The following is a 23,833-nucleotide window of genomic DNA, read 5'->3' on the forward strand; positions in this document are numbered from 1 at the left end:
GGGATGTGGGATCTTCCCAGACCTGGGATTGAACCCATGACTCCTGCATTAGCAGGCAGATTCTTAACCACTGGATCACCAGGGAAGTCCTGTATTTTTTTTTTTTAATTAATGTATAGTTGGTTTATAATATTGTGTTAGTTTTATGTGTACATCAAGTGGTTCTTCTCCATTATAGTTTATTATAAGATATTGAATATATTTCTCTGTTCCATACAATAAATCCCTGTTGTTTATCTATTTTCTATATGGTTGCATGCATCTGTTCATCCCATACTCCCAATGTATTCCTCTTTCTCCTTCCTCTTTTGTAACCGTAAGTTTGTTTCTATGTCTGTGAGCCTGTTTCTGTTTTGTAAATAAGTTCATTTGTACTATTTTTTATATTTCACAAATATATGATATCACATATTTGTCTTTCTCTGACTGACTTCATTTAGTATGATACTCTCTAGGTTCATCCATATTGCTGCAAATGGCATTATTTCATTCTTTTTCTATGGCTGAGTAATACTCCAATGTATGTATTTTGCATCTTCTTTATCCATTCAGCTGTTGATGGTCTCTTAGGTTGCTTCCTTATCTTGGCAATTGTCAATAGTGCTGAAGGAATGTTGGAGTGCATGTATCTTTTTCAAATTAGAGCTGTTGTATTTTCCAGTTATATATTTTCTGGATCATATAATAACTCTATTTTTAGTATTTTTTTAAAGCAACTTCCATACTGTTCTACATAGTGACTGCACTAATTTACATTCCCACCAACAGTGTAAGGAAATTTCCTTTTCTCAACACCCTCTCCAGCATTTATTATTTGTAGACTTTTTGATAATGACCATTCTAAACACTATGAAGTAATATCTCATTATAGCTCTGAATACATTACTCTAATAATTAGCAATGTTTAGCATCTTTTCTTATGCCTATCAGCCATCTGTGTCTTCTTTGGAAATGTGTCTGTTTAGAATTTCTGTCCATTTTTTATTAGGTTGCTTGTTTCTTGCTATTGAGTTATATGAGCTATTTGTGTATTTTGGAAATTAAGCACTTCATGGTTGCATCATTTTGATACTTTATCCTAGTCTGTAGGTTGTCATTTTGCATTGTTTTTGGTTTTATTGCACAGAGTTATAAGTTTGATCCCAACTGTTTACTTTTGCTTTTATTTCTACTGAATTTGTATTCTATTACTGCATAACTAACTACAACAAAATTATCACTTTAAAACAACAAAAATATATAACCTGCTATTCCCAAACCCCACACCATGGTACCCCATGAACATCTGGAACAGTGTTCAATGAATCATGAAACTTAAACTCCAAAGTGAAAGTGAAAATGAAGTCGCTCAGTCATGTCTGACTCTTTGCGACCCCATGGACTGTAGCCTGCCAGGATCCTCTGTCCCTGGGATTTTCCAGGCAAGAATACTGGAGTAAGTTCCCATTTCCTTCTCCAGGAGATCTGACCCAGGGATTGAAGCCAGATCTCCAAGAAAGTCTAGATCAGATCAGATCAGATCAGTCGCTCAGTCGTGTCTGACTCTTTGTGACCCCATGCATCACAGCACGCCAGGCCTCCCTGTCCATAACCAACTCCCAGAGTTCACTCAGACTCACGTCCATCAAGTCAGTGATGCCATCCAGCCATCTCATCCTCTGCCGTCCCCTTCTCCTCCTGCCCCCAATCCCTCCCAGCATCAGAGTCTTTTCCAGTGAGTCTACTCTTCGCATGAGGTGGCCAAAGTACTGGAGTTTCAGCTTTAGCATCATTCCTTCCAAAGAAATCCCAGGGCTGATATCCTTCAGAATGGACTGGTTGAATCTCCTTGCAGTCCAAGGGACTCTCAAGAGTCTTCTCCAACACCACAGTTCAAAAGCATCAATTCTTTGGCACTCAGCCTTCTTCACAGTCCAACTCTCACATCCATACATGACCACTGGAAAAACCATAGCCTTGACTAGACGGACCTTTGTTGGCAAAGTAATGTCTCTGCTTTTGAATATGCTATCTAGGTTGGTCATAACTTTCCTTCCAAGTAGTAAGCGTCTTTTAATTTCATGGCTGTAGTCACCATCTGCAGTGATTTTGGAGCCCAGAAAAATAAAGTCTGACACTGTTTCCCCATCTATTTCCCATGAAGTGATGGGACCAGATGCCATGATCTTCATTTTCTGAATGTTGAGCTTTAAGCCAACTTTTTCACTCTCCACTTTCACTTTCATCAAGAGGCTTTTGAGTTCCTCTACACTTTCTGCCATAAGGGTGGTGTCATCTGCATATCTGAGGTTATTGATATTTCTCCTGGCAATCTTGATTCCAGCTTGTGTTTCTTCCAGTCCAGCGTTTCTCATGATGTACTCTTCATAGAAGTTAAATAAACAGGGTGACAGTATACAGCCTTGACGTACTCCTTTTCCTATTTGGAACCAGTCTGTTGTTCCATGTGCAGGTCTAACTGTTGCTTCCTGACCTGCATACACATTTCTCAAGAGACAGATCAGGTGGTCTGGTATTCCCATCTCTTTCAGATTTTTCCACAGTTTATTGTGATCCACACAGTCAAAGGCTTTGACATAGTCAATAAAGCAGAAATAGATGTTTTTCTGGAACTCTCCTGCTTTTTCCATGGTCCAGCGGATGTTGGTAATTTGATCTCCGGTGCCTCTGCCCTTTCTAAAACCAGCTTGAACATCACGAAGTTCATGGTTCACATATTGCTGAAGCCTGGCTTTGAGAATTTTGAGCATTACTTTACTAGCGTGTGAGATGAGTGCAGTTGTGTGGTAGTTTGAACATTCTTTGGCATTGCCTTTCTTTAGGATTGGAATGAAAACTGACCTTTTCCAGTCCTGTGGCCACTGCTGAGTTTTCCAAATTTGCTGGCATATTGAGTGCAGGACTTCCACAGCATCATCTTTCAGGATTTGGAATGGCTCAACTGGAATTCCATCACCTCCCCTAGCTTTGTTCATAGTGATGCTTCCCAAGACCCACTTGACTTCACATCCCAGGATGTCTGGCTCTAGGTCAGTGATCACACCATCACTCTGCTAAAGCGCAGGCGGCTGCGACCGGCGCGCTAAAGCGCAGGCGGCTGCGACCGGCGCGCTAAAGCGCAGGCGGCTGCGACCGGCGCGCTAAAGCGCAGGCGGCTGCGACCGGCGCGCTAAAGCGCAGGCGGCTGCGACCGGCGCGCTAAAGCGCAGGCGGCTGCGACCGGCGCGCTAAAGCGCAGGCGGCTGCGACCGGCGCGCTAAAGCGCAGGCGGCTGCGACCGGCGCGCTAAAGCGCAGGCGGCTGCGACCGGCGCGCTAAAGCGCAGGCGGCTGCGTGAGGAGCCACCCCACATCCGAGGTCAGGGGCAGAAGCCGAGAGGACCCCCCCCCCCCCGCCGGAAGGGCGGCGGCCAAGTGGAGTTACCCTACGTCCGAGGTCAGGGGCAGGCCGAGAGTACCAGACTGTGATGGCGCAGGAACGGCTGAGAGGAGCTACCCCGCCTCCGATGTTGGGGGACGGCCGAGAGGAGACACCTAGCTTCCGAGGTCAGGGGCGGCGACAAGAGGAGGTACCCCGTGTCCGAGGTCAGGGGCTGTGGCCCAAAGGAGCTACCCCATGCCCCTAATCCCGAGGCCAGGGGCGCCGGGCGGGAGGAGCTACCCCACGCCCGAGGCCAGGGGCGGTTGCCTGGAGGACCAACCCCAGGTCCAAGGAGCCGTGGCTGCGCAGGCGCAGGAGGGCCTAGAGGAGCTATTCCAAGTTGAAGGTCAGGAAGGGTGGCAGTGAGGAGATACCCCTCGTCCGAGAAAGTTTAACTAAATATTTAATGCAAGGTGTTTGAAAATCAAGGAAAGTAATATTGCCAATGCGTCGTTTTTTTATGTTTGTTTGTTTTGTTCAAATAGTTCTATTACTACAGTCAAATATGTATGATTTAAAATGTTGATTGCTATAAGGAAAAAAACCAGATAATAAAGACTGATAAAGGTCAGTTTTCATTCCAGTCCCAAAGAAAGGCAGTGCCAAACAATGCTAAAACTACCACAGAATTGCATTCATCTCACAGGCTGGCAAAGTAATGCTCAAAATTCTCCAAGCCAGGCTTCAACGGTATGTGAACCATGAACTTCCAGATGTTCAAGCTGGATTTAGAAAAGGCAGAGGAACCAGAGATCAAATTGCCAACATCCGCTGGATCATTGAAAAAGCAAAGGAGTTCCAGAAAAATATCTACTTCTGCTTTATTGCCTATGCCAAAGCCTTTGACTGTGTGGATCACAATAAACTGTGGAAAAATCTGAAAGAGATGGGGATACCAGACCACCTGACCTGCCTCCAGAGAAATCTGTATGCAGTTCAAGAAGCAACAGTTAGAGCTGGACATGGAACAGCAGACTGATTCCAAATCGGGAAAGGAGTACATCAAGGCTGTATATTGTCACCCTGCTTATTTAACTTATATGCAGAGTACTGGAGAAGCACAAGCTGGAATCAAGACTGCCAGGAGAAATATTAATAATTTCAGATATGCAGATGACACCACCCTTATCGTAGGAAGTAAAGAACTAAAGAGCCTCTTGATGAAAGTGAAAGAGAAGAGTTTAAAAGTTGGCTTAAAGCTCAACATTCAGAAAACGAAGATCATGGCATCTGGTCCCATCACTTCATGGGAAATAGATGGGGAAACAGTGACAGACTTTATTTTGGGGGGCTCCAAAATCGCTGCAGATGGTGACTGCAGCCATGAAATTAAAAGACGCTTGCTCCTTGGAAGAAAAGTTATGACCAACATAGCAGCATACTAAAAAGCAGAGACATTACTTTGCCAACAAAGGTCCGTCTAGTCAAGGCTATGGTTTTTCCAGTAGTCATGTATGGATGTGAGAGTTGGACTGTAAAGAAAGCTGAGTGCCGAAAATTTGATGCTTTTTCAATGTGGTGTTAGAGAAGACTCTTGAGAGTGACTTGGACTGCAAAGAGATACAACTAGTCAATCCTAAAGGAAATCAGTCCTGAATATTCATTGGAAGGGTTGATGTTGAAGCTGAAACTCCAATACCTTGGCCACCCTGTTCGAAGAACTGACTCATTTGAAAAGACCCTGATGCTGGGAGGGATTGGGGGCAGGAGAAGAAGGGGATGACAGAGGATGCGACGGTCGGATGGCATAACCAACTCAATGGACATGAGTTTGAGTAAACTCCGGGAGTTGGTGATGGACAGAGAGGCTTGGTGCGCTGCAGTCCATGGAGTTGCATAGTGTCGGACATGAGTAAGTGGCTGAAATAATGGATAGAAAACTTGAAAGCATATTTAGCCAAAGAATGTATTACAAAAGCAAAATAAGGAGATAAAAATGATGTTCAAAATCAATAGTAATTAGGGAATTACAAATTAAAAGCACACTGAGCTATGAGTATATAATTTAGTAGTATAGCCAGACCTAAAGATCAGAATTCGGAGAAAGTGATGGCACCCCACTCCAGTACTCTTGCCTGGAAAGTCCCATGGACGGAGGAGCCTGGTAGGCTGCAGTCCATGGGGTCGCTAAGAGTCGGACACGACTGAGCGACTTCATTTTCATTTTTCACTTTCATGCATTGGAGAAGGAAATGGCAACCCACTCCAGTGTTCTTGCCTGGAGAATCCCAGGGACGGCGGAGCCTGGTGGGCTGCCGTCTTTGGGGTCTCACAGAGTTGGACACGACTGAAGTGACTTAGCAGCAAAGATCAGAATTACCATAAATTACTGAGCAGGGGTTGCCTGGAGCATGGGGTGGTTGTGAAAATTTAGTGCAAATGGGTAATATGGAACTTTCTATTATAATGAAAGTGTTCTAAGTCTTGACTGTGGTTCTTATTTCAGGACTACACACACTTGTCAAAATCCATCCATCTATACATTTAAATTGTACTCTTTAACTCTGGAATTTGCATGGAAATTATACCTGAAGAAAGATGTTTAAAATGTTTATGCTTTGTTATCTCCCCAATCTTACTATAGAATTTTTATTTTAAAAATGTTTAGTTTCCAAAGAATCCTTTAAATAATGCTACATGCATCCGCCTATACATACTCACATACATACATACATGCCCATGGAAACAGGTAGTTGTGAAAAGCTAGGCTGATAATAAGACTGATAGATGCTAGGCTAGCCTCAGATCCAGGGGAATTCAAATACACATAAGGTAAGGTACAGGGTAAACAAAACAAAGTCAAATCTAGAGAGGAGAATTGAGCAGACACCTGACGGGTAAAAAGAGAACTCTGTGGTTGTGTGTGTGTGTGAAAGAACAATGCTGCAGTACATGATTTTATACTTTTGACCCTTCAGTCAGACACCAACTATTTGAGTGAATTTGTATGGACTACTTCCCTTCCAAATAAATAGACTTGATTAAAATGGAATGGAATAGAGAAGGAGGTTTTGAATGCTGAATTTTAAATGGTGACAAAAATCATATGTGTGAATATGCATGTGTGCATGAGAGTACCATGTGTTAGGATCTGGATATAATTTGGTAAATCTTAAGTGTTCATTAAGCCATAATTTTTTTGTTGTGCTAGTGTGAATCTGGGCTGTTCTGAGTGCATTTTTATATTATCCTACAATTAATTCACAATAATTTTTAGATGAAGATGTTGGTATTTCCAGCGAGTTATGTGAAACTCACTTCTGTCATGTATTTAGAACCAGTATTGGAATAAGACACAGGAGAGCTGGGGATGGACATAAAAATAACAGATTAGTAAACAATAATTGCAGAATGTACAAAAGGTTTTTACTAACCCTTTATAAAACATGTCACCGTCTCAAGTATATACTTAGAAACAGCTCACTAGAGAGAAATTTGGAATCAAATAAATCAGGGTCCCAAAACATGTCTTGCACAGCAGAAAACCAAGAGGACGTGTTCTTAATCCCAACAGTCTTTGGGTTAGCACCACAAAACCAAGATACAAGAGCTAAGTAAGGTAAACCATTCACAGTGAGATGATTGAATCTTTCTCTCTTCTCCCCTCAACACAATTAAAGACTCTGAATTTTCCCATTTTACAAATGGGAAATCTGTGCATTGATGCAGATGGTATACAGAGTTACATAGCATACAATTTTGAGGTGTACATTTGAATACCAGCTGATTTATATTTAAGGATTATACACGTAACAATTATATGGTTTTCTTTCTCTATTTTATGTGGAGACTTCAGTTTCAAAAGATAGAGTTTGATTATCTAGGCCTGCAGTGCTAAGGTATTAGGATTGCATACTGGAATTATAGAAAGCAATATACAATACATTTTTGGGGGTACAGCAAATGACACATTTGTTTTTTAGAAGGAAAAAAAGTCACAAAAATGTTGCACATTCAAATCCAAACTACTCTCAATCTCTATATTTTCAATATCTAAGTCCTCCTGTGGTTATACATTATACATTCCTTCTTCCTTCTGAGGGCATATTTCGTTTTTTCCTGTGGTGGTTTCACCTTCTGTTGCCTCTCAGGCATACTTGGAAAATAAGGTGACAAATTGTGTGACTGGAATAAGTGAATTTGTGAAGAAAAAGAGCATTCTTTTACCAATTCTTTGAAATGTTCTATGAGATTCAGAGTCAACGCTGTGTGGATTCTGTGTGTACTTGGGACAGAGAAAAAGAAATTGACCTCTGAAATGAATAAAGCATGTGGTATTGTAGTAACTTAAGAGGTAGAGATTAGAAGTATATATGTATATACACTTTTCCAGTTCTGAATCCCAGTCAGATTCCACAACTCCGTCAATGTGTCCTTCACTGAAAAATAAATATCATGTTGAATCCCTCTTCAACATCTTGTTTCTCTAAGGGGATTAATTTCATATTAACTTCATCTTGATTAAGTAGATACCCAATACAAAAAAAGAAAAAGAGAGACCACATCTAGCAAGGTTAGCTATTAGCTAGACCAATTCCTTCATTATTCAGATGGTGAAACTGAGTCTTCTTTCTGAATAGACACTAAACTGGGGGCCCAGTCTGGGGCTCAGTTACTTCACTTTAGGAAGAATCCTTCAGACTCAGTTAAGCAAAAATCCCCTACTCTTTGTCTGACCACCTACTCACCCCGGCCTGCTCTCAGGTAAAATCCTTTTAGAGCAAAGAATCACTCTAGCCCCTCCCTGGTGGCTTGGATGGTAAAGAAATCTGCCTGGAATGCAGGAGACCCAGGTTCGATCGCTGAGTGGGGAAGACCAGGGAGGAAGATCTCCTGCAGAAGGGAATGGCTACGCACTCCAATGTTTTTGCCTGGAGAATTCCATGGACAGAGGAACCTGCAGGCTACAGTCCATGGGATTGCAAAGAGCCAGACACAACTGAGCAGCTAGACACTTTCACTTAGTAGCTTTCCATCCACCAGGCCCCTCCTTACTCCAATCATGCAACCCCTGCCCTTGACTATAAATCCCTATTTTTCCTTATTGTGTCCAGAATTACACTCATGTCTACCAAAAAATTTCATTACAGTAGCCCCTCCCTTGAATATAGTCTTTGGCATTGTCTTTCATAAACATCATGAATAATTTTTCTAAGCATGAGGTATGCTTATTGCTGTTGACATATCATTGATTCTAGACCTTCTCTGACAACTGAGATGGATTATATATGCATTATTACATTATTATATATAAAATATATTACCATTATATGTATGCATATATAATTATTACATTCTCTATGGCCTATTTAGATATGTGTGAAACTAGTAAAATAGTGGGGGTTTATATATAATGATATTTACATGTATGTGCATGTGACTATATGTATATGTACACATACATATATGTGCACATACGTTGTGTGCTTTTCTATAAATCATGCACTATTTCTTACAAGATATTTTCCATTTAAAACTGGATTTTTCAATCTATGTATGTGAGTATATGCAAATAAAATGGATTAATTTTGTATTCAAGTCCAATATGTGTAAATATAACATGAAGCTTCAAAATATGACTGTTTAGTAGTCAAATGTATACATCACAGTTACATATAGATTCTACTAGTGACAGAAACTTCATTTGCCTACAACTTCTATCACAGTCTGCCTAAGATGAGAATGTGGGTGATGAAAGAAAGAGAAGGCAGCACAAGTACCTCCAGTTGTTTACAGAGAGACTGAGAGGACTGTCTCCTGGTACTGAGAAATAGCCAGGCTGAAATCATACCCTGCATCATTTGTAGAAACAGGTCCCTTGGAATATCCTCCCTAAGGAAACCTTATGATCATTTGTGACAATATCTTGCACAGATGACACATCTAGTGGTGTGGTTTCTTTACTTTGGGGAATATGCTTATTAATGACCATTGCTTTTTGAAATGGCTCTGATGGTTTACAATCTAAGCAGCACCCAGGGGTGCTTCCTATTCCCTCACTTTCTCAACCATTCATCAGCTTTCTACTCTATGGAAATGACAATGCAAAGTGATCTCCCTTTGTTTGTAAAATTTTAATTCGTTCATTGTATTTTTGTCATACACTTGTCATACATTTGCATCCCTTATGTGACTTTCCTGTTCATTTATTGTACGTATTTTTCTTGATTTCCTGTCATTTTCTTGTTTTGCATCCAAACTTTATAAATATTCGAGTTATTATTTACCCTAAGTTTTAAATTTTGCCAATAACTTTTCCGAACTTGACATATCTATTTTCATTTTTTGAGTGAAAAATTTTAAATTTGATACTGTTTAACCCAGCAAGTTTTCCCTATATAGTTTGTTTTCTTTTTTTTCCCCAGAGCTAACATAATCCTCTCTCACATTGACTAATGGTATTTCCTCTCTTTCCCTTATAATTCTAAATTTGGTATTTAAATACATAAACCCTTCAAGGTTTATTTTTGTACATTGTGAGATATTTACATTGTTATTGTCCATATAATGTCAACTTTCTCAGTGTATCCATAAACTAAGTTCTTTCCTAAATAAGTTTTGATCTCCTGTATGGAACAACAGACTGGTTCCAAATTGAGAAAAGATGACATCAAGGCTGTATATTGCCACCCTGCTTATTTAACATATATGCAGAGTACATCATGTGAAATGCTGGGCTGGATGATGCTTTTGAACTGTGGTGTTGAAGACTCTTGAGAGTCCTTTGGAATGCAAGATCAAATCAGTAAATCCTAAAGGAAATCAGCCTGAATATTCATTGGAAGACTGATGCTGAAGCTGAAACTCAAATACTTTGGCCACCTGATGCGAAGAGCTGACTCATTTGAAAAGACCCTGTTGCTGGGAGAGATTGAAGGCAGGAAAGAGAAGGGGACAACAGAGGATGAGATGGTTGGATGGCATCACTGACTTGTGGACATGAGTTTGAGCAAGCTCCAGGAGTTGGTGCTGGACAGGGAAGCCTGGCGTGCTGCAGTCCCTGGGGTTGCTGAAGAGTCGGACACGACTGAGTGACTGAACTGAAATGATCTATCATCAACTAAGTTCTCACACATAGAAAATTCTGTGTTCCGTGTTCCATTTTATTTTTTGTCTATTTTGGCCTAATTAATTATTTTTAATAATACCTTTAGAGAGTGTTTTCAATCAGGTAGAGCACATTTTCTATGTTTGCTCAAAATTTTCATGATTGTCTTGAGCTTCCGTAATTTTTCTGTACATAATTTTTTTAATGCAGCTGAAATTTCATTAGACTTGCAAATATGTATAAATTTATTTGAGAGTGAATTGGCACTTTTATAATGTATCAGGAATCCCCTGGTGGCTCAGACAGTAAAGAATCCAGCTGCAATATGGGAGACCTGGGTTTGATCCCTGGGTTGGGAAGATCCCCTGGAGGAGGGCATGGCAACCCACTCCTGTATTCTTGCCTGGAGAACCTCCAAGGACAGAGGGGCCTGGCAGGCTATAGTCCATGGGGTGGCAAAGAATCAGACACGACTGAGTGACTAAGCATACATGATATATTAAGCAGTCGTGTTCATCAACACATTATATCTCTTTTTTCACTAAAATGTTTTTTTACTTGTTTTGCTATTCAACCCTTTCCATCATCTCAATTGTATAAACTTATCAACAATCTGTCAGAGAAGGCAATGGCACCCCACTCCAGTATTCTTGCCTGGAAAATCCCATGGGCGGAGGAGCCTGGTAGGCTGCAGTCCATGGGGTCACTAAGAGTTGGACACGACTGAGCGACTTCACTTTCACCTTTCACTTTCATGCACTGGAGAAGGAAATGGCAACCCACTCCAGTGTTCTTGCCTGGAGAATCCCAGGGACGGGGGAGCCTGGTGGGCTGCCGTCTATGGTGTTGCACAGGGTCGAACACGATTGAAGCGACTTAGCAGCAGCAGCAGCATAAACAATCTGTATAAATTTCTCAATAATACTTATTATAACCTCTCCAAATTATATTTCCTAGATAGTGCATACCCCACTCCTAAATTCATGAATGATGTGACATAAACATAATGAGTTCAAAGAATAATGTTATATTCATTCACTAAGTTCCTTAAGATTAGAGTTTGTTACACACTTTTCTTCAACTGTGACTTTAGAAAAGGCATTATACATCTGTATCTCCATTTTCTTCCCTGTGTTATAGATTAATAAGACATTTGATGGTTTACTGTAAGAGTCTGTTTAAAATATCTAGATGTCTAGTGTGCAGTAGACTCACCAATGCTTAGTAATAAATAATCATAATAATATATACTATCCTTAGTATTCTGCTTAGTTACTACTTAGTAAACACATTAAATTCTTCATGTTCATGAACACTGACATGAATGTTAGTGTTATCAATTTATGTTATCTGTGGTGCCATTATAACTTCTGATTGCTTTAAAAGGGTACCCACTAATTCTAGAGGATGATACATTTATAATAGTGTTTTTTAAAGTTTTCAAAGGCCAGATCTATGATCAGTATTTACATTAAAAATACTGATCAAAGTAAACAAGCACCTATGTGTTAGATGCAAATATTACCCCTGCTTTATAGATGATTAAACTTTGCTCTGGTAATTTTCGTTCAGTTCAGTCGCTCAGTCATATACAATTCTTTGCGACCCCATGATATGCAGCACACCAGGCCTCCCTGTCCATCAGCAACTCCCAGAGTTTACTGAGACTCACGTCCATCGAGTCAGTGATGCCATCCAACCATCTCATCCTCTGTCGTCCTCTTCTCCTCCTGCCCTCATCTTTCCCTGCATCAGAGTCTTTTCAAATGAGTCAGCTGTTCGCATCAGGTGGCCAAAGTATTGGAGTTTCAGCTTCAGCATCAGTCCTTCCAAAGAATATTCAGGACTGATTTCCTTTAGGATGGACTGGTTGGATCTCCTTGCAGTCCAAGGGACTCTCAAGAGTCTTCTCCAACACCACAGTTCAAAAGTATCAATACTTCGGCACTCAGCTTTTTTTATAGTCCAACTCTCACATCCATACATGACTACCTGAAAAACCATAGCCTTGACTAGATGGACCTTCGATGACAATGTCTCTGCTTTTCAATATGCTGTCTAGGTTGGTCATATCTTTCCTTCCAAGGAGTAAGCATCTTTTAATTTCATGGCTGCAGTCACCATCTGCAGTGATTTTGGAGGCATGAAAAATAAAGTCAGCCACTGTTTCCACTGTTTCCCCATCTATTTGCCATGAAGTGATGGGACCGGATGCCATGATCTTAGTTTTGTGAATGTTGAGCTTTAAGCCAACTTTTTAACTCTCCTCTTTCACCTTCATCAAGAGACTCTTTAGTTCTTCATTTTCTGCCATAAGGGTGATGTCATCTGCATATCTGAGGTTATTGATGATTCTCCCAGCAATCTTGATTCCTGTGCTTCATCCAGCCCAGCGTTTCTTATGATGTACTCTGCATATAAGTTAAATAAGCAGGGTGACAATATATAGCCTTGATGTACTCCTTTTCCTATTTGGAACTAGTCTGTTGTTCCATGTCCAGGTCTAACTGTTGCTTCCTGACCTGCATATAGGTTTCTCAAGAGGCAGGTCAGGTGGTCTGGTATTCCCATCTCTTTCAGAATTTTCCACAGTTTATTGTGATCCACACAGTCAAAGGCTTTGGCATAGGCAATAAAGCAGAAATAGATGTTTTTCTGGAACTCTCTTGCTTTTTCCATGATCCAGCAGATGTTGGCACTTTGATCTCTGGTTCCTCTGCCTTTTCTAAAACCAGCTTGAACATCTGGAAGTTCATGGTTCACATATTGCTGAAGCTTAGCTTGGAGAATTTTAAGCATTATTTATTAGTGTGTGAGATGATTGCAGTTGTGTGGTAGTTTGAACATTCTTTGACACTGACTTTCTTTGGGATCAGAATGAAAACTGACCTTTTCCAGTCCTGTGGCCACTACTGAGTTTTCCAAACTTGCTGACATATTGAGTGTAGCACTTTCACAGCATCATCTTTCAGGATGTGAAATAGCTTAACTGGAATTCCATCACATCCACTAGCTTTGTTTGTAGTAATGCTTCCTAAGGCCCATTTGACTTCACATTCCAGGATGTCTGGGTCTAGGTGAATGATCACACCATCGTGATTATCTGGGTCATGATCTTTTTTGTACAGTTTTTCTGTGTTTTCTTGCCACTTCTTCTTAATATCTTCTACTTCTGTTAGGTCCCTAGCATTTCTGTCCTTTATTGAGCCCATCTTTGCATGAAATGTTTCCTTGGTATTTCTAATTTTCTTGAAGAGATCTCTAGTTTTTCCCATTCTGTTGTTTTCCTCTATTTCTTTGCATTGATCACTTTGGAAGGCTTTCTTATCTCCTTGTTATTCTTTGAAACTCTACATTCAAATGGGTATATCTTTCCTTTTCTCCTTTTTCTTTTCACTTCCTTTCTTTTCACAGCTATTTGTAAGGTCTCCTCAGACATCCATTTTGCTTTTTTGCATTTCTTTTTCTTTGGGATGGTCTTGATTCCTTTCTCCTGTACAATGTCCCGAACCTCCATCCATAGTTCATCAGGCACTCTGTCTATCAGATCTAGTCCCTTAAATCTATTTCTCACTTCTACTGTATAGTCATAAGGTATTTGATTTAGGTCATACCTGAATGGTTTAGTGGTTTTCTTCACTTTCTTCCATTTCAGTCTGAATTTGGCAATAAGGAGTTCATGATCTGAGCCACAGTCAGCTCCTGGTCTTGTTTTTGTTGACTGTACAGAGCTTCTCCATCTTTGGCTGCAAAGAATATAATCAATCTGATTTCAGTGTTGACTATCTGGTGATGTCCATGTGTAGAGTCTTCCCTTGTGTTGTTGGAAGAAGGTGTTTGCTATGACCAGTGCATTCTCTTGGCAGAACTCAAAGGCTAATGCCATGCCCTGCTTCATTCCATACTCCAAGGCCAAATTTGCCTGTTACTCCAGGTGCCTCTTGACGTCCTACTTTTGCATTCCAGTCCCCTATAATGAAAAGCACATCTTTTTTAGGTAGGTGTTAGTTCTAGAAGGTCTTGTAGGTCTTCATAGAACTGTTCAGCTTCAGCTTCTTCAGCGTTACTGGTTGGGGCATAGATTTGGATTACTGTGATATTTTATGGTTCGCCTTGGAAATGAACAGAGATCATTCTGTCGTTTTTGAGATTGCATCCAAGTACTGCATTTCAGACTCTTTTGTTGACTATGATGGCTACTCCATTTCTTCTAAGGGATTCCTACCCACAGTAGCAGATATAATGGTTCTGAGTTAAATTCACCCATTCCAGTCTGTCTTAGTTTGCTGATTACTAGAATGTCAATGTTCGCACTTGTCCTCTCCTGTTTGACCACTTCCAATTTGCCTTGATTCATGGATCTAACATTCCAGGTTCCTATGCAATATTGAATATTGCTCTTCACAGGATCGAACCTTGCTTTATCACCAGTCCCATCCACAACTGGGTGTTGTTTTTGCTTTGGCTCCATCGCTTCATTCTTTCTGGAGTTATTTCTCCACTGATCTCCAGTAGCATATTGGGCACCTACCTACCTGGGGAGTTCATCTTTCAGTGTCCTATCTTTTTGCCTTTCCATACTGTTCATGGGATTCTCAAGGCAAGAATACTGAAGTGGTTTGCCATTCCCTTCTCCAGTGGACCACATTCTGTCAGAACTCTCCACCATGACCCGTCCGTCTTGGGTGGCCCCACACAGCATGCCTTAGTTTCGTTAAGTTAGACGAGGCTGTGGTCCATGTGATCAGATTGGCTAGCTGCCTGTGATTTTGGTTGCAGTGTCTGCCCTCTGATGCCCTTTCTCAGTGCCAACTGTCTTACTTGGGTTTCTCTTACCTTAGATGTGGAGTATCTCTTCACGGCTGCTCCAGCAAAGCACAGCCGCTGCTCCTTACCTTGAACATGGAGTATCTCCTCCTGGCTGCTGCCCCTGACCTTGGACATGGGATAGCTCTTCTTGGCTGCGCTTCCTTTAATGTGCCCAATTTCACATAGATTCTTCTGAGATATGAACTTAGGTCTGCTGAAATCCAGAACTTCTGTGCTTAAATACTAGGCAGACCTATTAAACGAGATTAGACAAGAGCATGTTCTTTCTGCTCTCCTTATTGTGGAATGAAACGACATTTACACAAACTTTTCAACAATTAGTGGGGGAAAAAAGGGACATTTGTGGTTTGCTCTCAGGAAGCAGAACATAATAAAGAATAATTTTCTGTTGTCTGAAGGTCCTATTTACTTGAAGATTTTTCTCTCGTTTGTTCAAAGAATCTTAGCTAGCCATTACAATTCTCTTCAGCAACTAAAGGGGAAAACAGGCTATTGAATGGAATTTGTTTATGGAAAAGCATTCTACAGGGCTGTCAGCTCAGCCGCATGAATTGAAGAACTTACTGTGTGAGTGGGAATTTAATGTTAACACCTTGGGACCCATTGCCCAGCCATGGGTTTTGTCAGGCAAACATATGCAGCCGCTGGGAAAATGCATGTACTTTAGCAAGAACTTTTTAGTCGCAGTTTGAAACTTTCTCAGGTCTAAAAGTATCGTATTGCCTTCGCCTGTATTATGTGGATGACAGGCATAATTCTTCCGTACTCACTGCAGCCCTCATTCATGATTTGTGTTACATTTGATCATAAACTTTCTGACATACTTTTATTAGATTGAATATAAATTACTCACTGAAGATTACACTCAGATTGCAAAATGGTAAACATATTTTGGTCAAGATGCCCATTTATCCTTTTTGCTTTTTGTTCTAGTGTTTAGTATATTATTTTCTCCTGCCTGTTCAGAATCATTTTGTCAAGAATCTTATATTATGCCACATAACTATGTGTCCTTGGAAGGCAGAGACCGAATTGGGATGGTGTATGCACAGTGACCAGGGAGAGGTCAATAAGAGCCAATGAGAAGTGGGAAGCAAGTCAGCCTTGGATGAAGGTAACATTAAAGTTTTGTTTGGGCTCAGCCAGTAAGTAGGTGGGTTATGCTTTGGCAGTCACTTTCTCTCTGCACGTTAGTCACAGAGACACTAATGGAGGTCAGATTTCCCTACAAAATATCAACAAAAAGTGCTTGCAGATCCTGTACCTCTGATATCCTCCCCAAGACTGTGTGTTCCCAGAAGTCTTGTGTTCTCATTACGAAGGTCTCTCATTACCTAACTTGATTGAACTCTTAAGGACTGGCTTTATATCTTGAGGCTCTCCTTTATTTCCATCTTGTTGTTGATCTAAAGGTAGAGTCCATACCCTTGCCATGATTTCCACAGTCAACAGAAGAAGCAGTAACAACAAAGAAAACATCAACAACAAAGCAAATGCAAATGTAATTTTTGCATTGCTCAAGTGTGGATTATGAAGATTTTTTTCTGGGGGATTCCCTGGTGGCCCAGTGGTTAGGACTTGGTGTTTTCACTGCTGGGGCTTGGGTTCAGTCCCTGGTCCAGAAACTGGGATCCCACAAGCCATTTGGGATGGCCAAAATAACATTCTTGAGAAAATACCAAAATCACATCCTCAAAACCCAATAGCACACACAAATAAGATAAACTATTCTAATATGTTAGTATTATCATATTAGTGTTATCATAGTATTTCCGATTTTAGAAATCTGTAGGAAACAGATGACCCCAATTATCAGGTTACCTGTCCATCTAATTGTCTTTTTTCCCCTAATTTCTCCACCCACATCAATTACTTTCCCTACGTGTTCCTGCCCCACCCCTCGTCTGTACATTTCTCTATTTCTGTTCATCTTTCCTTTTTTCCCCAGTAGCATGACTTACTTTTAAGTAAGCACACAATTTATTCATTTGTTTATTATGTGTATTTTTTAATATCTATTTTCAGTCTTCACCCACATTGCTAGTAGAATTTAAGCCAAAATGGAAGATGATTTCTGTCTTTATTTTTCGCTGATGGATCCAAGCACCTGGGACAGTTCTTTGCTCACAGTAGTCACTCAATAAATGTTTTTTCAATAAATAAAGTTATATATCACTGTTGGGAAACTCTAAACTCCTCTTGTATTTCAGGACACCTCGCTGTGTGTGCTTAGTCATGTCCGATTCTGTGACCCCATGGTCTGCAACCTTCCAGGCTCCTCTGTCCATGGAATTTCCCAGGCAAAAATACTGGAATGTGTTGCCACTTCCCATTCCAGGGGATCTTCTCAGCCCAGGGATCAAACCTGCATCTCTTCAAACCCACATCTCTTGCCACTAGCATCGCCTGGGAAGCCTAAATGTCATCCTCAAAACATGTTTGGTCAATGAATGAAGACACAGATCACTGTTGGGAAACTAAATTCCTCTCCTGTTTCAGAACACATCACTATATACCATTAAAATTGAAAGTCTTTGTTTTTTCTTTATTTCCTCTTTTTAAACTAAAAAAAAATGTTTTTCTTAACTGAAAGCACTATTCTTTAAATGCACTTTTGTCTTGGGTAATTTTGTCTGCTTTTTAATTTTTTTTGGAGGGATTTTTTTCCTTTTTGGTTAGTACATGCGTAGGATCTACTTTGTTCTATGATTTTCTTTTCAGGAGGCAGACAATAATCTTATGTGTGGTTTTTATTTACACATGAGCACAGTTTCTGTCAGATGTTTTTCCTTAGATGAGTGTCCACCTCCTAAACAACATACTTAAAAGAGTCGATTTTACTGTTCTGGCCTTATTTTGTTTCTTCAGTCTCACATGAGGTAATAGAACTCTTAAAGGGAAGAGCAAATGTTTGAGACACAGTACATAGAAAACTCCAGTTACTGATCACCTATGCTGGAAAATGGACTTCCAGTACGAGCTTCTCCCTTCCATACCCAGTGTCCAGTCCCTCCTACCTTTTACACCACCAGCACATTTCCAAGAGCACTCTCCACCACCTCCATACATATGTGCGCATTCTCTTCTCTTGCGTTTGTATATTCTCTAGTTTCAGGGACTCTGTAAATACGGTGCTTAAGATAAACTGCTTAGTGAAATGTCAAATAATGTTTTTACTCATATATGGGATCTAAAAGATAAATGAACAAATGTAACAAAACAGAAACAGACTGATGGATATGGAGAACAAGTTAGTGGGTACCAGATGGGACAGGACTCACAGGAGGGGGTGGGTAACAGAGATTAAGAGGTTCAAACTACTGATGTAAAATAATTGTTAGAAGCATGTAGTGTTCAGCACAGGGAATATAGCCAGTATTTTCTAATAAATTTATAGGGACTTTATACAATTTATAAAAAAATATCAACCCCCTATGTTCTATACCTGAAACTAATATAATACTGAATTTAAAAAACGTGGATTTTAAAATTATAGAAACCTAAGTTCAAATTCTGTTTCTGAACCCTTGTTTTCAATCCTGTATCAAAGTGGACTGTAAATGGGTCAGGTAACCTGTCTGCTTGTACATAATATAGGGCTAATGACACTGCTTATATCATGGGAGTTTAGTGAGATGTTTGCGTGTGATGATACATGTAACCTTCTTAGCAAATCACCTGATACAGCAAAATTTCATTAAATAGAAGCTATAATTTTTATGGATATGAAATATTCCCATTTGAACACTTATTTGCATACCAAATAGGTATGAATTTTCATTTTAATTTTACTTGTCATTTCAAACAAATTTATCTCTTTGTAGTATACATGTGTGCATGCACACTTAGATATGATAAAAACAGTATCAAATTAGCTAATAATCTGTTCTTAAAAATCACAATGTACAGAAATCAGAAAGCTACAGTCTTGTTCATCTTTTACAAAATTTAAAGTCCTAGATATAACCTCCTTGAGGAAAACAAAACAAAAAATGAAAGTGATTTGGCTAATTCTTAGATGAAATCAGTGATACTTCATATGGCATGACACTGAAAATAAACACCAGGATGCAGATAATTACGATGAGTTTTCTGGTTCTCTGGAAATCGGGAGATCTGAAGTTCCATTTTAGTGATGTCACTCATTGATGTATATGTGACTTCTGTGTATTGTGTTCTCTCTAACTCCCGTCCTTTTTTCATCATATCTATTTATTGGTCTACCTCACAACCTCAGTCTGTTTCTAGCTCTCAGCGTATACCATAGTCATCAGTGGCATAAATTCTGATGTCAGATAATCTGGGTTCTAGTCATCCGTAAGCCACCTGTTGTATATATATTATGGCACATTACTTATTTCTCTTTTTGCCTTAGTTTCTTCATTTACAAACTGAAAATACCTTTCAGGATCTGTGCTAAAGAAAAAAATTAGTATACACAGAGCTCTTTGAAGAGGACCAGCCTTACAGAGACTGATGAATAATATAAAATATTATTAATAGTATTATGTATTTTAATATCTGGCATGTTAGCAATGTCACAGTTTTAGAAAAAACAAGTATTCTATTTTGTTTCTTTTTGTACATGCAACGTAGACTATTTATTAAAGTTGTTTCTAAATCCCATTAACCCCACTGTGATTATAATTGGAATTATATTAAATCCATTTATCAATTTGTGAAGAATCAAAATTTTATTGGTATTAATTACCCCTGAATCTAGCAAGGAATATAGTATATATCTCAATTATTAAAAATGTTAAGGCCTCTAAACAAATGTAATATGTACTTTATGTGTGCTCTACATATTTCTTGTTATTTTTAATCCACATTTTACTTTTTAGATGAAATGTTTGCTATGGTTTCTAATCAGCTCTTGTGAATATATAGGAAACATGCTTTATCTATACGGTTATGGTGGCTTAGTTGCTAAGTGGTGTCCAAATCTTTGCGATCCCCATGGACTGGAGTGGGTTGCCATTTCCTTCTCCAGGGGATCTTCCCAACCGAGGAATCAAACCTGAGTCTCCTGTGCAGGCAGATTCTTTACCAACTGAGTATCTTTATGCATGTTCCCTAAACTGTCGGAATTTCATTTTCTTAATCAGTTTCATGTTGTTTAAGTTGCATCTTGTGAAAAGGTTATCATACAACTACAAATATTAATGTTTGACCGCTTCCTGTGCTTAATCCCTTGAGAAGGGAATGGCTACCCACTCCAGTATTCTTGCCTGAAGAATACCATGGACAGAGGAATGGTGGGCTATACAGTCTCTGGGGTCGGAAAGAGTTGGACAAGACTGAGTGACTCACACTTTCACTTTTCATCTTTGTATTTTACATCCTTTTCACATAATTTACAGTGTTAGGATAATGTAAGTTAAATTATATATTAGCCATCTTTCATCTTATCCTGATTCAAGTATGATTATTGTAACGTCTCTTTTCTCCTCCATTACATGAAATAGAATTTCATCACTCAGTATGGCTGAGAAATAATCTATTCCTAATTCTTATTTTATAGGGAGAAAATAAAAGATCACAAAGTGTAGCAAATAGTCTAAAGCTACCCAGTTGGCTAGAGGTGTAAGTCTGCTATAGCCCATTTTTCTTTAGTTGAGGCAGTCCTATCTGGTGTATCTTATTCTGAATTAAATAAATAGATAAGGGTTTCCTCTCAACTTTCCCATTCTGATTAAGTTACTATTTCAGTAAACCAAAGTTTAGAATGATTAGTTCTATTAACGATTGCTGAAACAGCAGCAGGGGAGCTTGTATCACTTTCTGGTCTGGGAGGAGATATTCTTGGGTGTACCTCAGTTTCATGGGTTCAGTTCAGTCACTCAGTCATGTCTGATTCTTTGTGACCCCATGGACTGCAGCACGCCGGGTTTCTATGTCATTCACCAACTCCTGGAGCTTGCTCTAACTCACGTCCATTGAGTTGGTGATGCCATCCAGCCATCTCATCCTCCGTTGTCCCCTACTCCTCTTGCCTTCAATCTTTCCCTGCATCAGGGTCTTTTCCAATGAGTCAGTTCTTGGCATCAGGTGGCCAAAACATTGGAGTTTCAGCTTCACCATCAGTCCTTCCAATGAATATTCAGAACTAATTTTCTTTAGGATTGACTGGTTAGATCTCCTTGCAGTCCAAGGGACTCTCACGAGTTTTCTCCAACACCACAGTTCAAAAGCATCAATTCTTTGGCACTCAGCTTTCTTTATGGTCCAACTCTCACATCCATACATAACCACTGGAAAAACCATCTCTTTGACTAGATGAACCTTTGTTGGTAAAGTAATGTCTCTGCTTTTTAATATGCTGTCCTGGTTTGTCATAGCTTTTCTTCTGAGGAGCAAGCTTTTTTTAAATTTCATGGCTGCAGTCACCATCTGCAGTGAAGTGCAAGAAAATAAAGTCTGTCACTGTTTCCATTGTTTCCCCATCTATTTGCCATGAAGTGATGGGACCAGATGACATGATCTTCATTTTTTGAATGCTGAGTTTGAAGCCAGCTTTTTCACTCTCCTCTTTCACTTTCATCAAGGAGTTCTTTAGTGCCTCTTTGCTCTCTGCCATAAGGGTGGTGTCATCTGCAAAATTGAGGTTATTGATATTTTTCCAGCAGTCTTGATTCCAACTTGTGCTTTATCCAGCCCAGCATTTTGCATGAGGTACTTTGCATATAAGTTAAATAAGCAAGGTGACAATATACAGCCTTGCTGTACTCCTTTCCCAATTTTAAACCCGTCTGCTGTTTCATGTCCAGTTCTAACTGTCGCTTCTTGACCTGCATACAGATTTCTCAGGGGGCAGGTAAGGTGGTCTGGTATGCCCATCTCTTTAAGAATTTTTCACTGTTTGTTGTGATCCACACTTTCAAAGGCTTCAGCTAGTCAATGAAGCAGAAGTAGATGATTTTTTCTGGAATTCTCTTACTTTTTCTATGATTCAATGGATGCTGGCAGTTTGGTCTCTGGTTCCTTTACCTTTTCTAAATTCAACTTGAACTTCTAGAAGTTCTTGCTTTTACATATTATTGAAGCCTAGCCTGGAGAATTTTGAGCATTATTTTGCTAGTGTGTGAGATAAGTGCAATTGTGTGGTAGTTTGAACATTCTTTGGCATTGCCTTTCTTTGGGATTGGAATGAAAACTGAACTTTTCCAGTCCTGTGGCCCCTGCTAAGTTTTCCAAATTTGCTACCTTTTTGAGTACAGCACTTTCACGGCATCATCTTTTAGGATATGAAATAGCTCAACTGTAATTCCATCACCTCACTAGCTTTGTTTGTAGTAATGCTTCCTACAGGCCACTTGACTTTGCACTCCAGGATGTGTGGCTCTAGGTGAATGATCACACCATCATGCTTATAAGGGTCATTAAGATCTCTTTTGTATAGTTCTTCTATGTTTTCTTGCCACCTCTTATTAATATCTTCTGCTTTTTTTTAGGTCCCTGCTGTTTCTTTCCTTTATTAAGCCCATCCTTGCATGAAATGTTCCCTTGATATGCCTAATTTTCTTGAAGAAATCTCTAGTCTTTCCCATTCTATTGTTTCCCTCTATTTCTTTGCATTGATCACTTAGGAAGGCTTTCTAGTCTCTTTGCTATTCTTGGATTTTCCTAACTTGTAAAAAATGAATTTTACACATTTATTGTCACAAAGCAGCTAATAATTAAAGAGATCTTAGGAATTGTCATAGTCTGTTTTCAAATGACTAGAATTCAAAACCTAAGCATCTGAAATTTCCTTTTTCCCTGAGAGATGAAACAAGTTAACATGTGTTTCCTACAAAATCCAGGTGGCTGGATCCTGTGCAAAGAGACAGATTGTTTTACATTGCAGTTATTTGGTATCCATTGACTTCAGTTAGGTTCATTGTTATGCAACACAATACAGGCACACTGTTTTCATAAGGAATGTATATTATGGCATTGGGCCATCTCTGGACTAGTCCCATGGTCTTCTCTGTTATGATTCTAGCTGGGTGGTTTGTGCCTAGTTTGAGGCTCAGAATCGGAAACATCCATGCTGAAGTTTCACTCCTGGGTGTGTGGTCCTCCTAACGCTCCTCCTTAAGGACCTGGGAAAATACCAACCTTTGATTCCAGAGCCCTTGGACATGAAATCAGAGAAGGCAATGGCACCCCACTCCAGTACTCTTGCCTGGAAAATCCCATGGGCACAGGAGCCTGGAAGACTGCAGTCCATGGGGTTGCTGAGAGTCAGACACGACTGAATGACTTCACTTGCACACATTGGAGAAGGAAATGGCAACCCACTCCAGTGTTCTTGCCTGGAGAATCCCAGGGATGGGCGAGCCTGGTGGGCTGCCGTCTAAGGGGTCTCACAGAGTCGGACATGACTGACAGAAGCAAGACATGAAATAGGCATTTGAGGGTGATTATTACAGGTACAAGAATGGGTAGGGTTCTTGTACAAGGTAGAATACAAGAATGGCAAACAACTGAAAGTGCTGTGGAGTCTTGGTTACAGGGGCATCTGTGTAGTTAGTAGATTTTCTGAGTGAG

At 39.9% G+C, this 23,833-nt stretch overlaps 1 long non-coding RNA gene across 11 annotated transcripts in view; it reads left to right on the forward strand.

Moving 5' to 3' along the window:
• Nucleotides 1–23,833, forward strand: part of LOC147353356 (uncharacterized) — a 100,237-nt gene that overhangs the window by 8,770 nt on the left and 67,634 nt on the right. For 3 of the 11 annotated variants that reach the window (XR_015145019.1, XR_015145021.1, XR_015145020.1), the window contains exons 3-4: nucleotides 16,232–16,412; nucleotides 17,509–17,885. The exons of 4 other annotated variants lie outside the window; for them this stretch is intronic. This is a non-coding gene — a long non-coding RNA (uncharacterized LOC147353356). Of the gene's footprint in view, nucleotides 1–15,309; nucleotides 15,692–16,231; nucleotides 16,413–17,508; nucleotides 17,886–23,833 lie in introns of those variants that run through there. 4 more of the 11 variants (XR_015145024.1, XR_015145028.1, XR_015145018.1 and 1 more) reach the window with 2 other exon arrangements.

Source organism: Bos grunniens, chromosome 18 (assembly GCF_055505025.1).
Source record: "Bos grunniens cultivar Pamir isolate PY7600 chromosome 18, Bosgru_T2T1.0, whole genome shotgun sequence".
In the NCBI taxonomy this organism is placed as follows: domain Eukaryota; kingdom Metazoa; phylum Chordata; class Mammalia; order Artiodactyla; family Bovidae; genus Bos; species Bos grunniens.